Raw genomic sequence first — 12491 nt, 5'->3', positions numbered from 1 at the left:
CAGGCTTAGAACTAGCGCCATGCTTCTGTAGTATTTTCTTGGCCAAAGCAAGTCACAAAGCCAGCTCAGATTCAAGAGGTGGGAAAATAGACCTCACCTACTAAAGGGAAGATGTGCAAAGGCACTTTGCAAAGGGAATGGATATGGGGAGTTGTAAACATTAGGGGCCATCAATCTACCACATCCTAATCCTCAGTCAGTCCTTATCCCTAGGCTCCAGCATCCTTGACTCAGTCACTGGTATGCAAAGCTGAGTTATTAATCCACTGTATTCCATCCAAGGGGCTAAAATTATTGGCTTTTTACAGTATTTAAGGAACTACTTTTTTGCTTCCAGTGGACAGGAAGATACACACAGTGTTGTGAACAGGTGAGAGTGTCTGATCTTTCCTCCTTCTCTGCTCCTCCTTTTCTCCCATTCTCTCACCCCGACTGAATGTTATTTGAACTGAGTGATCTCTTTGACTCTGAAGATTGTAAAGCAAATGCAGAGATTGGTAGGGCAAAAATAGGGGAGTAAAATCCCAACTTCTAAAAGTTCTCTGTTCTTTGTTTGCTCTTGGAATCACCCTACAGTTAAAATAATGCACAACTGTCACTTGATATTCAGTTTTGAGAAATGAATCTCTTTTTTTCTGCCCTCTAATTCCTATTGCCAATATTTATTTTTCACCATGGAGTGGTTGTTACAAAATTTTTCCCACACTGAGTCCTCTTTTCGTCTTTCTGTAGCATGTAGGCCCACCATGGCCAGCATCCCAGGGCTCACTTCCCAGAGGGCATTTTTGCACGTGGTCTGTGGATGTTACTTAGGTGTCTGGAAACACAAAGCAGAGTCGGGAGGAGGGGACATGCAGGGCAAAGCATCAGAAGGAAATGCTGTGGCTGCCAGTCATGAGGAGTGATTTTCAAGGACCAGTGAAAGAAAGGCAAAACACACAGAGAGCTACCCTGGAATGACTGACTTCACCAAGTATGAGTCTCAGGGAATTTGGGTTACTAAATGACATGAAAAGCCAGAGCATGATTCCTACACCCACAGACTTTACAGTCTGGTTGTAAAGGCAGGTCCTGGTGGAATAACAGATAATGACATAAGAAAAGAGGTGATTAAGTGCACAATTGGAAGGAATGGACAGTAAAGAACAAAGAATTATAAGGATGGCCTGGGGTGGCTAAGGAAGGCTGACAAACTCTTGGTAAGCTAAAAATATAGGTTATTTTCTGAGATGATTCAGAATGGTTGGGTCTCAAAGAGGGGCAAAGGAGTCAAGGAGACTCTATGTGTTTCTTTAATTTTTTTATAGCTTGCTAATTCATAGATGGGTTGAGCTTCAGGGTTGGAAGGGACCTTAGCTGTCATCTAGAAAAGTCACTTTCTTGTCATCCAGTGTTTGAAAATGTTGAAAGCTGCCTTCCACAAATCTTTCCCTCAGCCCTTGACTAGGTTGGCAACACTCCAAACCTTATTGTATGGAAAATTGACTGTCTGTTTGTGTCTCTGCCGACACACCCTGAAGTAGGGGAAACTTAAGGCTCCTTGGAAGGAGACAGTTCATTTCCCTCGTCAGCACAGACCCATCACCTCCGCTTCAAAGCTCTCATTTCACATCCGAATCAAAGGATGGCCTAACCATGGAACACAGCCCTTCCCTTCCCTTTTTTTTTCCCTGTCAAAGTGAAAAATGGCTGGGTGGGAGCTCTAATTATGTGGAACATGCTGGCACTGTTTTCATGTCCAAGAAAATTGGTGTAACCGCTGTCCTTGAAGCAGAAGAGGTGACGCTATGGTGACCAGAGAGATGGGCTGGTTGGCTTAGCAGTAACAATAAAAGCTAGTGTTTGCACAATGTTTTATAATTTTAAGGAATATTCACGTATATTATTTCACTTGAATCTTGTTCAATCCAGTATCCTAGACCTTGTGACTATCATCGCATGCTCTCATTTCTCAGATTAATAAAATGAGGCTCATAAAGGCTGAGTAAATTGATTTAAATAGGTTAGTAATTAATACCTAGAATCTAGATTTTTTCCCCAATTCTCAGTTCAATGTTATTTTTACTATAATGTGGTAAATTTTCTTATTAGTTCATCCTATGATTTTTTATTTTCTTGGTAAGTTACTTTCTGTAAAAAGGCCCTGAAATAAATAAATGTCATTGGTCTTTGTCATTTTCATGAGGAAACTGAAAAGACTCCAAAATTTGTCCCTATAAAGGACATATGTCCCTAGAGTTGACTTTATGTATGAAGTTAACTATAACCTTGCCTTTATGAGTGTTCTAGGCCCTTTTTTCTCCACTGTGATCTATTTAGGAATTTCAAGATGTACAAAATAGATCTACGAGGGGGAAAATATTCAAAAATTTAAGCAATTTTCTTCCTTTCTGCTCTAAAAATATGGGTCTATTGCTTGTTAATTCTGACAACATCCCAGTGAGGTAAGGAGGTCAGGAACACTATTATCTCTGTTTTTAAAAGCGGGCACACAGAGAGGAAATAACTTGCCCAAGGACATGGTGACTCAGTTAGTGGAGGAGCCAGGATGAAAACAGCCCTTCTTTTTACTTTCAATACACACGAAGACCATGATCCACATGGGTTACAGGATTATGGTCCTACACAAACAAGCGAATATTACTCAGATGTGGAAATAATTAAGTCCCTTTCACATTTTGAACAGAAAGTGAACTCTCAAAGATATTGGCAAAAGGGAAGCCAAAGATTCCCCAAGACTTTTTTTCTTCTTTGTTTTTTTTCACTTTTATTTTTGTCACAGATGGCTGATGTGAGAATGGGAAAAAACCCTTTCCTTGTCTTTTCTCGCAGGCTGGCCTCACATAACACCCCTACCACACCCCTGTGGGAAGAAGGATTACACTTTCCACTATTCCCTAGGGTAGATTTTGTTCTTTTAAAATAAGCAAACACTTGAAAACTTTTTTTCTTCTAATATTAGCTTTGGTCTTGAACCAGAATTGAATTGGCATTGAATAACTAGAAAAGATGAAGAGTATTCTCAAAAAGCAGTAGAGGACATTCTCTTTTGACAGTATCTTAGAATCATCATCCAGGATGATGAACCATAAGTGTGACTAATTTTGATGAAGAGAAATAATGACATGAGATAATCACTCACCACCCCGCTTAGCTAACCCTTAGGGGTCACGTAACGTTGCTAACAGAGGCAGCTGCCTACGTTCGCATTTTCCCTAGACCATGTGCCATGGGTCTGGTTGTGCAATAATAAATTAACTTTTTTTTTTTTTTTAACTCAAGGAAGGGTTGCCTTTTTGAGTTCTTACAAAGACTATGCACAGTGCCTAATGGAGGCCCTGACTCTATTCTTCCTAGTGCTTCTATTTTTCTCCCAAATTACGTTTCTCATATGCTGCTAGCAAAGTTATATTAAATGGCCAGTGAGGTATTTGCTGAAATGACACTTTGGCATTTGTTCTTCTTGCTGTGACATGTATATTTTATTCTTATGGATAATGTGTCATCAAAGATTATATTTGTATGATAAATATTTAGGATTAGACTTAGTGTATTGATGGAGCCCTCTTAATCTAGTGATCTAGGAAACACAATTGTTGAAAGAAAATATGAATGGCTGGGTGGAGATGTGGATTGTTCTGTTTTAGTCTCCCAGGACTGCCCAAAATCCCCCACAGACTAGGTGATTTAAACAATAGAAATTTATTTCTCACAGTTCTGGAGGCTGGGAAGTGCAAGATCAAGGAATCAGCAAGGTAGCTTTCATTCTGAGGTTTCTTCTCTTGGCTTGTAGGTGTGAACCATCTCACTGTGTGCTCACATGACCTCTTCTGTGCACATAGGGAGACAGAGTGAGGGAGCAATCTCTTTGGTGTCATTTCTTATAAGGACACAAATCCTATCAGATCAAGGCCCCACCCTTAAGACCTCATTTAACCTTAGTTAGTTCCTTAGAGTTCTCATTTCCAAGTACAGCCACACAGTGGGTTAGGGCTTCAACATGTGAATTTTAGGAGTCAAAAACATCCAGTCCATAACAAGGCCCAAATGCAGACGTCTCATAACAAATCCCCAAAGTGCGAACAGACTTCATTCCTAAAGAATAGACAGAAGTTTCTCATAAGATAATGAAGAGAATTTCTACATGAGAACTATGCCTGTGGATGCAACAAGTATTGATAAATAAAAGATTAATTGTTAAAGAATATTTTTTATTACCCCAAATATAATTTTTCCTTAAATTGTTGTAGAAGGATGTTAAATGGGAATGTCCCATAGTCTATAGTACTGCCTAAGGCTCCAAGCAAAAGACAATGGTGCCAAACACCCAAGCATTATAAAGAATCACGCTAGACTATCCATGCGGGGCTTGTTAAGAGATGATGAGAGTGGTTCTGTGACCTATCCTTCACCTCCAGTTTAATGATAAGAAAGGGAGTGAGATGGAGGTGATGGATGAGGGGAGGATTTCTTGGAACCAAGGTATAGTCTTGGTAGGAAGGTCCATGCTTATCACCCCCACTCAAGCCTAAAGAGTGGACGCTTCAGTTGCACCATGCATGGAGATTGTCTACAAGAAGGGAGCCAACAGCTCACCTTCTAAATGAAGTCACATCTAGGTAAGCGCCTTTCTGGGCTTAAGAGCAGGTGGGAAGAGAATGCTCTCGGAAACATTTGGGAGCACCTACTCTTGTTCCCCAGGATTTGGAGAGTCTGGGGCTTGTCACTTGTCTGCAGTAGCCTACTGTCCAGGGGCTGGAGCTGCCGCTGTTGGCAAAGTAAGGACAAAGGGCTGCCTTGGAGATGACATGTTTCCCCAGATGCTGAATGTCCCCATGAGCTAAGTAGATCTTATGAAAGTTGCCTGAGCTAGAGTGATCTTGAAAGGACACTCTCCTAGAGGACTGCCAGGTGAGGGGAGGCAGCCCCGCTGAGAGAGTTTATTTACACCATTCAGAGCAGCAGTGAGGGAGAGTCAAATAAGCTAGCCTGAGAGTGCAGCCTGTGACCTGGAAGAGCATAGCATCAGAAGTCCCTAGAAAGTAAGGGGTCTCTGAAGGACTTGCTGAAAGAGCTCATGAGAGGAAGAGTTAGCATCTGGACATCTGGAAACAATAGCACCAGTCACCTCAAACCTTTCCTCTCTCTCCCTTTCTCACCCAGAAGTTCCCAGAGGCAGCTAAGAAGTGAGAGGACAGGAGGTTGGAGTGACTTTCTTAATACCAGAAAAAGCGACTGCAAGTGACTGCAAAAGCGATGCGATCTGCCCGAGGTCTACCCACTGGTGCAGAAGGAAGATCCAGAAGAGAGCATTTGAAGGGCTGTGTGGAAGAAACGTGGTTTTCTGTTAGAGCCCCACCAAGTCCGGGTTATTTCAAAAACTGGTAGTATTTGAATTTGTTTGTGTCACAGTATACTTTCCTGGAAAGATTTTGTAAGTAAAACTAGATGAGAAGCTTGAAGATTTTTATACCTCAGAAAAATTTACAACTAGGTCGTTTTTATCCGAATACTTGTATTTGAAAACAAAGTTTTGTATAAAAGTTACTCTTTGGAAACTTTTTCAAAGCAAAAAAAGCCCTTTTCTCATTCAGAATTGGTTCTGCTTGACAATGTCCAAAGGTGTCTTTTTATATTATTAATTATGTTGTCTGAGAATCTAATTCCATATGGAAAATGTAGTCTCTCTCTCCCTTTGTGTATATATATACATACAGATACAAATTATATAAATATATATGTAAAAAAAGTGTATACATATGTTTGTGTGTTTTGATGTGTCAACTTTAGGCTACGGTCCCCAGCTATTTAATCAAACACTAGCCTAGGTGTTGCCATGAAGGGAGTTTTCAGATGTAATTAATGTCTATAATCAGTTGACTTGACCTCAGATAGATTATCTTGAACAATCTACCTGAAAGGCCTTAAAAGTAAGGCTGAGGGTTCCCTGAGAAAAAGAATTCTGCCATGGACAGCAGCTTCAGTCTCCCCCTGTGAGTCGTAGCCTCTCCGGGCTCTTCCTTTCCTGACCGCCAGCCCCCACAACCACACAGGCCAATTCTTTGCAATAAATCTCTTAATATGTATATGTGTGTGTACGTATGTGTGTGTACACATATGTCTCAAAACCAGAGGATTATATGAGTAAGCTTACTCCCCAAGCAGGCCTTCCTTGGGTCAGGCCTACCCAGTAAAGAGCACCGTAAAGCCAAAAACAAAACAAAACCCAAAGTCAGTGAAGATAAACAAATAGAGACCATATACTTGTGGTGAGTGAAAAATGAAAATGTCAGGTTCAGGGAACAACAACTTCTAGGTGGCAGTAATATCTCAGAGGACTTCAAAAAGTTAGTTAAAGAAAGAACTTCCATTTTTATAGTTTGGCTTACTGGAACATTTAAAAATTATAGATTTGTTATTAATAATATAAGACATAGGCTCCAGAGCTAGACTTTCTGGATTCACATTTCTGTTCCACTTGTTAGTAGCAACATGGCCTTAGGCAAGCTGGCTCTCTCTGACTCTTCCAGAAAATGGTGATAAACAGTAATGCCTCATCCCTGGGCTGCCGTGAGGACTAAGCAAGTTAATATGTGAAAGCACTTTGGACAAAGCGTAGCACACAGGAAGAACAAAATGTTAGTTATTATTTTATTTTCTGTTATTTTGTTTATTATCATAAATGTACTTAGCTTGAGAAACCACTTGAATCCCAATATGGTGTTAGAATTGAATACAATGTTCTAGAGAACATCCAAAAGAAAATAAAAGAAATTGTTCCATGTGCAAATTTCAAGGGAGAAAGCTTGCACAATTGTAAGTGTTAAGCCTCTTCTTGTGAAATATCAAAAGCTTATTTTTCAAAATGCTGTCCTTTATTACTTTGGTGTTCATCCTGTAAACTTAAAGGGCTTTTTCCCTCCCCCTAAAAAATGTGTGACAATTTTGTCAGGTGGAGCTTCATCTTTGCTGTTTATTTTTATTTCTGAAATGTCCAGTAATCTTCAGGTGTAGCTGATAATGCCCAAATATTTCTTCTCATCGTGACTCCTATGGGAAAATATAGTTTGTAATGTTATTTAAAAATTGGCATTTCTCCATTCTAGACAATTTTGCTTACTCTTTAGAAAAAAAAATCAAATGTGATCTAATCTAAAAGTATGCATTATGATTGAGAAGAGTGGAAGACATTGCTATTTCTGTGGGTTCAAATACTAAGGTTGCCTGTAGTCTCAAGCTGACTTCTGTTGCTCTGCCCTGTGTGTGGGCATCTACTGCAGTGACTATGTGGGGCTGTCATGGGTTGAATTACGTCCCCTAAAACACTGTTGATAGCCCTTATGTGGAAAAGGGTCTTTGCAGATAATCAAGATGAGGTCATTAGTGTCCTTATGAAAAGGGGAAATTTGGACACAGACACACATGCTCACAGGGAGAACACCATGAGAAGATTGGAATTGTACTGCCATGAGCCATGGAATCACCAGAAGCTAGGAGAAAAGCCTGGAACAGCTCTTTCCCTAGCACCTGCAGAAGGAGCATGGCCCTGCAGACACCTCTATCTCGGATTTCTGGCCTCCGCAACTGGGAGACAATACGTTTCTGTTGTGTAAGCCAGTTGGTTTGTGGTGCTCTGTCACAGCTGCCCCAGAAAACCAATACAGGGCTGTAGCTTAGGAACCCATACTTTTCAGAGTCACCCCTTGAGCTCTCTGTATTGAAAGTTATATATTGCATGATTTTAAAAAGAAGTGAGGGAATTGTCTAAGCCACATCCCTGGAGGAGTTTATTCCAGAAAGGGAAATTAAAGAGTCACTCAGACTAATAAATATACTGAGCCTCTTGGCCTATGACATCTGCATTCAATGTGTATCATCTGTATTTTATGTCTGGCCCGTGGCAGTTACCTGTAACTTATGAGATGTAAAACCCTGTTGGGCTCAAACACGACAGGGAAGTGTCCATCATTTATTTATTTCTATTTCGTTAAACCTCAGTATATTTAATGTGCCAACATTCAGAGAAATAAAGATAGAGCTGTGAGTAAAAGTCTGCTGGGAAATTGGTAATAAAAATACTTTTGTGGGTGATAGAGTAATTTCACTCACTCAAATCCAGCTGAAAAGTCCTCTTCCTGGAGACCAGATAACCTAAAGGCTGTGCCGTTTGACACGTACTATTTCCCCTTCTGTTGTAATTGCCCTGCTGGCCAGTGCGTGGGTACTTTGTTTTTCTCTCTGGGAGTAAGTTTTCCTAAGAAAGGAGGAGGAGAGACAGTAAAATTGTTTGCTTGAGTAGAATGCCATCATGAATAAGGAAATTTAAAAGCTGCTCCTATTTTGGTACATTCTGTAGTTGCAATTCCATAGCACAGCTTAGTTTAAGAGAGCCAGAAGCAGCTTGATGAAATCATATATAGCAGAGGGAAGATGCCCTTGGCTGTTGAGATTTAACAGGGAAGGAATTTGATGACTGAATTGAAGCAAATCTGAAAAGTGAGGAGCCTGACTAAACCCTCTTTCACCACGCCATTAAAATCACTGCTTGGTGTTAGTTTCTGAACCAATAAGATGTGAGTCATGATTTTAAAAATGAATAAATAAAGCCTCAAGAATATGAGCTTGCAAAATCACTTGCATCCACTTCCTTTAATGGAAAAAATTCAGCTGATGTACATTTAAGACTTATAAACGGGAGGCAAAGTCATATACTGGTGCTTACCTGCTATGTATACGGACTTTGCTGGGCCCTGTGAGAAACACAAAGAAGGATAAGGGAGGCAGCTACTCCCAAGAATGTAAATGTCTGTTTAGGAAGCCAGGGCACAGATAGTGAAAATGTACCTTACAAAAAACTGGCTCATCTGAGCCAGATGGGTGATACAGTATAGAATAAATGCTATAGGCATTCAAAGCAAGCACAGGTTGCATTAATTCAACCATTTATTCATTCATTGTTTCAGTCAGCAAATATTTGCTGAATGTCTATAATATGCCATGTTCTGGGCTGAGTGAGAAAAAAAATCATACCTCATGTGTGCAAAGCGAAGTTTACACATCACAATCACGTCTATAATCTCACCTTCTCACTTGAGCTTCACTTTAACTCCATTTTACAGATGAGGAATCAAGACTTTTAAGAACAGCCAAACAACCAAGCTAACTAATCCAAATGAGGATTAGAGCTAGACTCGAAGGTTTGAAGAGCAAGTGTCACAGGTGACCCAGAGGTGTCAGGTCTGGATGCTTGAGCGGCCAATGAACTGGAACGGAGTAAGATGAGTGAGCCTGTGTTTAGGAGAGATGGGGTATTTTATTTTAAGTCTCTTGAGTTTGGAGCGATGGTGGGATGTTCGTGTGAACCATCCACTGGGCCTTTGGAGATGTGGGACTGCATCTTGAAAGAAGAGTCAGTGATTTGGGAGTCATCCTTGTGGTAACGACAGTTGAAGTATTAATAAGCGTCAGTGTGTTTTGCAGAAGAGAAAGTACTAACAGTGAAGAGAAGGGGCAAAGGGTCCAACCCTGTGAGAAGCCTGTGACTGGGGGGAAATGATCGACAAGAGCAGCCACCAAAGAGACGGAGGAGGGAAAGTGTCAGATCATGCTGCTTCGTCCCAGAGGCTGACAGGATTACTTCAAGAGGCTGCATATTGAAAGCAGCAGGGAGTGCAAGGAGAAAGAGGGCTGAAGCAAGCGCCTTTGAGGATGGCAATGAGGAGCTGATCTGTGGTTCTTGGGAATGCAGGCTCAGTAAATCAGCAGGAGCCGGACCAGATTATTTTAAGAGATGGGCAATTAGTGAGGAATGAAGCAGTAGAAATTTTAAAAGTTTAAGTGTGAAATCTTCAAAGTGAAAAAAAATTATCCAGTGTAGTTTTTGCACTTTGTCCAATGAACCTAATAAAATTAACATTATTGTGCTAATAAAATGAAAGCAAGATTCTACTTTTCTGACTCCTTTAATTGTTCTTACTGCAAGGTTGGCAGATTGCTTTAAGGAATGATCTGAAATCTCATTCCTATTAGATCCAGAAATTAGCCATCATCCTAGTAGAGAGAGTAAGGCATGGCGGAGCAAACTCGAACAAAGGTCGTGCTCCCTGCCAGAACAGAGAGCAGAACTGCCAGAAGATGCTCTCCCGTGGAAGGGGCAGTGCCTGGGTCACCAGCTGTTCCCCTTGCCCAGCACGTCTCCACACATGATGGGTGCTTAATAATATTTGTGGAATGGAATGTGGATGTGTTGATTGTGCAGATAATGATTTTGTTGTATATACTTTTTTGGAACTCTTTAAGAAAGGGTTACCTGATGGCATCCAGCATCGAAGATATCAAGGCGATGTGTTCAACAGGAAAGCCAGCCTTAATAAGCTAACAACAAAAACGAAGACTTCATGAATTTAGAGGCTTTCTGCCATCTCCAACTTACCACCTTTTTGAAGGCTTTTCATTTAAATCTATGAATATAAATTTATATATAACACAGATGTATGTATGTATAAATATGAGTGTACATATAGTGCACAGAAACTTTTAGAATTGAGTTACATCTATAGCTGTATCTGTCTATATCAATGTATAGTTTTGTATTAGTTTTCCAGTTAGTAATAAATCATTAACATTTCCTCATAAAAACTGTTTTAATAGTGAATAATTCTTTACGTGAATAAGTCATAATTCATTCAACTGTTTCTTGGTCATTGGGAAATTTATAAAGGATTTTATTTTACTAAGCATATTATCACTTCATGATATTTATTGCAAATATTTTCATAGTTTATGATTTGCCTTTAAATTTAGCCTTTGGGTGTTGGAAGCTTTAATTTTTATTTAGTTGATCTGCTTCATTATGATTTTATTCTTGCTTTTTTGCCTAGAAAGTCTTTCTCTCAAATTCGGTTATTTATTCAGCTTTGGAAAGCTGAAATTTAATTAGGGCAGAGATTGTCCTTACTAAATCCTAGACGTAGGCAAATTATTATTTTTAATAAGAATAATATAACAGTTCCAGTCAGAAGGATAATAACTTTAGTGAAGAGGAGAGAATATAAATAAGGATACCAAATACCCAAAGGGTAAAGTACCAGGTCTTCCTAGCAAGACTTTTCCCTTTATGTTTGCTTCTTTGCTAATATACTTATAAATGCTTTCCCCACTCCAAAATTTGGTGAATGTTTCTAAATCTTCTTCTAGTTCTTTTGAAGTTTCATCTTTTACACTTACATTTTACCCATTTGGAGTGTTTAACTTCCTATATACTGAAATATGGTTTATTTTGTTTCAAAATGAGCCTCAGTCTCAACACTATTTACTAACAAATTATCCTTTTGCCCCTGATCTGAAATGCTATTTGCTAATGTCTTCTTAACATTCAGTTGATAAGGATTCCCTCCTTACCCCTCACCCAGTATTTATAACCAAAATTGTGTGTAGCCTTCTCGTTACATCTTTATCTCATATTTTGTCTGAATTTTTGATATTGGGAATATATTGGATTCATCAATTGTTTTAAAAATAGCATTCTACATTTTTTAATACTCTAAAATGCTGTATAGAGCATGGGGAATATCAGTTCCTTAGCACCAGAATGATCTCACACACAAAAAATAAATAAATGAAAATTTAAAAAGTAAAATAATGTGCAGAACTATGGACCTATTAAGATGTTTTCTTCCTATTGAGTGATCTTGATCATTTATATTTTATTATAAATTGCCCATTACATAAAATGTTTAGAATTTTTATATTTAAAAATATTTATACAGAAATTTGTATAAAATATGCGATAAAGTATGCTCATAATTTTAAATATTCCCATGTTTATTATATATACTTTCTGATTACTAATTATGTTTGTGTTTTTTCTCTTCTGCTAAATTTGCGAAAGGGTACTATTTTTTAAAGGAAGCAACGTTTGAAATTTTAAAATCAATTTCTATTATTTTCAAATGTATTCAATTATTCTAAATTTTCTTTCTTCCAGCTTTTCTTAGGTTCTTTCTTGTTCTTCTGATTTTTTGATTTTCTTGTTTTTCTGATTACTTTCTAAATCAGTGTTTCTCAAGTTACGTGTCCTGACATGTTGAAAAATGTTGATACATTAAACTGTGTTACAAGAATTGTGTTGGCTTCGGGAAATTTATTGAAGGGCTTTTCCTTCTTTTTTTAAACAGTAAAGTAATATATGTAACATAGGAATTAGCTGATCCTTATAACTTGGATACCTGAAAGAACTCTCTGGTAAACTGTTTGGACCTAAGTAATTTTTAAAAGGTAACTTTTTAAACTTTCATTTTTGTTAGTTTGTAAGGAGTTTATAATTGAATTTGAAACAACCTAAGAGTCCTTGTCTTTAAAATAGGGGCTTCAACTTTCTTATTTTCATAAGTGATGTTTGATGTTTTCTGTCTTGTGTTAAGTTTCATTTTTGTTCTCTTGTTCCCTTATTTTTTAATGAGCTCATTCTCTTTTTCTGGGTTTTACTATTT

At 38.6% G+C, this 12491-nt stretch overlaps 1 long non-coding RNA gene across 2 annotated transcripts in view; it reads right to left on the bottom strand.

Moving 5' to 3' along the window:
* Positions 1-6637: 6637 nt before the first annotated feature.
* Positions 6638-12491, bottom strand: part of LOC111775301 (uncharacterized) — an 82442-nt gene continuing 76588 nt past the window's right edge. Inside the window, exons 3-5 of one of the 2 annotated variants that reach the window (XR_011422564.1) lie at positions 9083-9288; positions 8110-8254; positions 6638-7050 (exon numbers count right to left, since the gene is read on the bottom strand). This is a non-coding gene — a long non-coding RNA (uncharacterized lncRNA). The remainder of the gene's footprint in view (positions 7051-8109; positions 8255-9082; positions 9289-12491) is intronic. The other variant, XR_011422565.1, reaches the window with a different exon arrangement.

This window comes from Equus caballus, chromosome 10 (assembly GCF_041296265.1).
Source record: "Equus caballus isolate H_3958 breed thoroughbred chromosome 10, TB-T2T, whole genome shotgun sequence".
NCBI lineage: Eukaryota > Metazoa > Chordata > Mammalia > Perissodactyla > Equidae > Equus > Equus caballus.
This window is presented reverse-complemented; position numbering and strand designations above follow the sequence as displayed.